Source organism: Bos indicus, chromosome 18 (genome assembly GCF_029378745.1).
Source record: "Bos indicus isolate NIAB-ARS_2022 breed Sahiwal x Tharparkar chromosome 18, NIAB-ARS_B.indTharparkar_mat_pri_1.0, whole genome shotgun sequence".
NCBI classification, from domain to species: Eukaryota; Metazoa; Chordata; class Mammalia; order Artiodactyla; family Bovidae; genus Bos; species Bos indicus.
In genome coordinates this window covers 51944081-51948729 of record NC_091777.1, presented here as the reverse complement: position 1 = coordinate 51948729, position 4649 = coordinate 51944081, and positions in this window count along the sequence as shown.

Below are 4649 nucleotides of genomic sequence, written 5' to 3'. Positions count from 1 at the left end.
CAGGCCACCACCCTCTGTCCAAAGCCCCAGACACCCCCAGCTGGCCCCTCCTTTGAAGCCTCGGGTACTGAGAGCTCCTCCTGAGCACACGTCCACCTGGATGGATGGTTCTCTCCTGCCACTGAACAATGCCCATCCTCTCCCTGGGCTCACCCTTCACTAGGATGAGGTCAGGAAGCCTGGGGACCCACAGTGACCTGGACCCCAGCAGACAGCCCCTCAGTCTGGAGCCCACCTCTGCCCAGGGTGCAGAGCAGTCTCACACCCTTTAGCGTTTGCATCCCTGTGCAGCCCATTACATTGTCCCCAGGTCTGCTCATGACCTCCAGGGGGCGATATGGGGCCACACAGACAACACGAAATTAACAGGTGAACTTTCTTGGGCTAAGAAGGTGAAGGAGCCTGATTTCTATCCCTCCCTCTAAACAGCAGACTCCAGTCTTAATGGCACCAGGGACCGGTTTCATGCACAATAATTGCGGAGCAATGGAGGTGGTTTGGGGATAATACAAATGCATTACAATTATTGTGCATTTATTCAGTTCAGTTCAGTTCAGTCGTTCAGTCGTGTCCAACTCTTTGCAACCCCATGAATCGCAGCACGCCAGGCCTTCCTGTCCATCACCAACTCCCGGAGTTCACTCAGACTCACGTCCATCGAGTCGGTGATGCCATCCAGCAATTTCATCCTCTGTCGTCCCCTTCTCCTCCTGCCCCCAATCCCTCCCAGCATCAGAGTCTTTTCCAATGAGTCAACTCTTCACACGAGGTGGCCAAAGTACTGGAGTTTCAGTTTCAGCATCATTCCTTCCAAAGAAATCCCAGGGCTGATCTCCTTCAGAATGGACTGGTTGGATCTCCTTGCAGTCCAAGGGACTCTCAAGAGTCTTCTCCAACACCACAGTTCAAAAGTATCAATTCTTCGGCGCTCAGCATTCTTCATAGTCCAACTCTCACATCCATACATGACCACTGGAAAAACCATAGCCTTTTCACCTCAGGTCATCAGGCGTTAGACCCCAGGGGACCCCTCCTCTAACAGACCCTCAGAGCCCCTCCTGTGGGCCCACACTACACTGCCCAACCTTCTAGGGGCCTATGGGCACCCATGCCAGCTCCCATCCCTGCCTGCAGCCACCCATGGGAAAGATCACAGTGACCACAGAAAAATCAGCCAGGGTGAGAGAGGAGGCCCTATAATGGCAAGGAGGACCTGAATAGTTTCTGAACCAAGGCTCAGGCAAGGAGAGGGAGAGTCTCCCGCAACTTGACCCGAGGACCAGGGAGCCCAGAGTCAGCCCACCCCTCAGCACCAGGTTCCTCTCTTCCCAGGACACACAGGAAACCTTTCCCTTCTCACCTGCAAACTGCAGCTCCTCCTGACACCCGGTTCTGGGTGTCTGTCCCTGAAATCAGACGCCAGGCTGGTGACACTCGAAAGTGGAGGTCAGGTCCCATCGCTCATCTGACTCCTTTCTCTCCTCCAGAGTCAGTGTGACCTTCCAGCGGGAAGTAAATGCAATCTTCTCAGGTATTTGATAACAGGAAGACCCTGGGCATCCAGCTGGGTTTCTGGGTCACAGGAACAATTACCACCAAAATTTGGAAGCCCCTGGATCTGTGCATTTTGCTGAGAGACCTCAGACCAAAACACAGCAGAGGCCAACACTGGGGTGGGTGGGGCAATCTAACCGGTGTTCTGGGGTCTCAGTCAGGCTGGGCGAGCGTGTGATCTGGCGGCTGCTGAAACAGCATTTCTAAGATGACACCTGGGGGTTCGCAGTCTTCATAAAGCTCCACAGGTGATTCCCACGCACCTTGGGGATGACGTACCTGTGACAAGCATTCCTTATGCACCCCCCACCCCCAAGCTCCTCCTCTGAAGGGAAAAGCCAGAAAGGGATGACAGAGGGCTGTTGGGGAGGTTGAGTGTGCATCTGATCCAGAGCAGTGGGGACCCCGGACCCAGACACCCCAAGGTTGTGCTTTTCCAGACAAGAGTGTGTGTGTGTGTGCGTGTGTGTGTATAGGTAGGTGTGTGTATGTAGGTGTCTGTGTGTAGCTGTGTGTGTATGTATGTGTGTGTAGGGGTGTGTGTGTGTAGGTGTGTGTAGATGTGTGTGTTTGTGTGTGTGTGTGTGTGTGTGTAGGTGGAGAATCACTGCTGTAGAAGGCAGGGGACTCAATAGAGTTCAGGGAATAGAAATACAGACTGAGGGGGAAAGGGGAGGGGGGCCACTAGGGAGGGAAGGAGGAGAGGGGAGGCAGAGGGCGGGGCCTGGGCAGAGACCCCGCCCCCGGGCCACGTGACCCAGTGAAGTGCTCCTGCCCCCGGAGGAGGCCCAGCACACAGAAGAACAGCAGAGCTCACAAAACGACTGCAGTGCTTTTGAGTGTTTCTGGACCAGAAGTTCTCCTCACAGAGAGGGACATAGCAGACAGCAGGCGCCATGGAGCCCCCGTCAGGCCCTGCAAGCAGGAGGCATGTCCCCTGGAACAGGCTCCTCCTGGAAGGTGAGAGGGGACAATTTTCAGGGAGTGGGCAGAGAGTGGAGAACAAGAGACTGGCTGGTGTCTGGGGGAGACAGGGCTCTGAGAGGGGACAGAGGGCTTCTCTTCAGACCTGAGGGCAGAGGACAGGGGAGCAGGGGAGGGTGGCGGGTTCAGCCACAGGAGACTCTCCATGAGCTAGAGCTGGTGAGGGGCGGGAAGACTCAACTGCTGTAGGTTTTATGAGTAATTCTTCACTGAGCAGTAATTGTTGAAAACTGATGACGATAATAACAATGTGTTGTGTCACTACAGAAAAAGACATAACCAGGACAGTAATCATTGTCCTAACCCGGCACCCTTAGAAACTGACAAACAAATAAAAACCAGGCTGTGGAATTCCTGGGAACTCTCCTTCCTTCATCCCGAGGTACTAAGGTCTGGAGCCTGGTCCTGGCCCTGGGTTTCAAGCAGGATCAGACAAGCCACTGCCCTCATGGAGCCCACGCTCTGTGGGGAGGAAGACAGACAAGCAGAGAGATCAAGAGTGTGCTGGCAGGTGCTACAGGCGTCACGCAGGAAAGGGAGCAGGGAAGGGTCAGCAAGTGAGCACGGAAGGTCTTTACAGCAGCTGGTCAGGGGGAGGGGCATCTCCCAAGAGGCCCTGAGTGTGAGCAGGCATGTAAGGGCAGTGAGGGAGTGAGCCAGGGGACAGCTGGGAAAACAGGAAAAAACGAGCCCAGAGGAGCTGAAGTGATGGGGGTCATGCTGCTGACCTTGAACCAGGAGGACACACACACATACACACACACACACACACACACACACACATACACACACACACAAACACACGCACACACATACACTCACACACTAAGGCTGAGGGATGAAGAGACCTGCTCAGGACCCAGGGCAGCATTTTCCCATCCCCCACACAGGTCACAATATTAACTGATTTCTCTCTCTTCCCTCCTAGTCTCCCTCTTAACTTTCTGGACCCCGCCCACCACTGCCCAGCTCACTATTGAAACGGTGCCCCCCCTTGCTGCAGAAGGGTCGGATGTTCTTCTACTTGCCCACAACGTGACAGAGAATCCTCTAGGCTATGCCTGGCACAGAGGAGACAGGATAGACAACAGCCAGCTAATTGCATCATATAGAATAGACACTAATGTAACTACCAAAGGGCCTGCACACAGCGGACAGGAGACACTGTACCCCAACGGAACCCTGCTGATCCAGAGCGTCACCCAGAAAGACACAGGATCCTACACGCTGCTCCTTACAAAGGATGATTTACAGACAGAAGGACAAACTGGACATCTCTGCATATATAGTGAGTGCTTCCTCTCTGACCTTGGCGTATTGGGTGGGAAAGTGAAAGTGAAAGTTGCTCAGTCGTGTCCGACTCTTTGTGACTCCATGGACTACACAGTCCATGGAATTCTCCAGACCAGAATACTGGAGTGGGTAGCCTTTCACTTCTCCAGCGGATCTTCCCAACCCAGGAATCTAACCCAGGTCTCCCACATTGTAGGCAGATTCTTTACCAGCTGAGCCACCAGGGAAGCCCAAGAATACTGGATTGGGTAGCCTGACCCTTCTCCAGCAGATCTTTCTGATCCAGGAATTGAACCGGGGTCTCCTGCATTGCAGGCGGATTCTTTACCAACTGAGCTATGGGTAGGGGTGAATTCTGTTCACACTCACAGGACTGACCGACCCGGATGGTGCCTCCATCCCCCTCTCATTGTGTCCCGTGTCGGGGTTTGAACATTCAGTGCAGCGCACACACTGTGGAGACAACTCCAAAGGGTCAGAAATGCTTTCCAGGAAGCCAGGCCCTGCAGACACTGTGTAGAGAGAAGGACGGTCTGATGAGGGACGCAGCAGAGGGAGAGCGCTCTCAGTCCAGCCCCCTGGGCCCCTCCCCGTGACCATGACCCTGAGGAAGACCCTGCAGGACTCAGGGAAGACCCTGGCCTGAGGGCCCCAGGGATCCTCACAGAGAAGCTCAACCCCAGGAAGCCCCTCCCAGACCCTGTCCCAGGGCTTCTGCCTCCAGTGACACTGAGAAGCCTGTGCCAAATCCGGAGGCTCTAAGCTGGTCACCAGCCAGGGCTCAGCCCCAAGAGCCACATCCGCGCAGGGGCACAGCC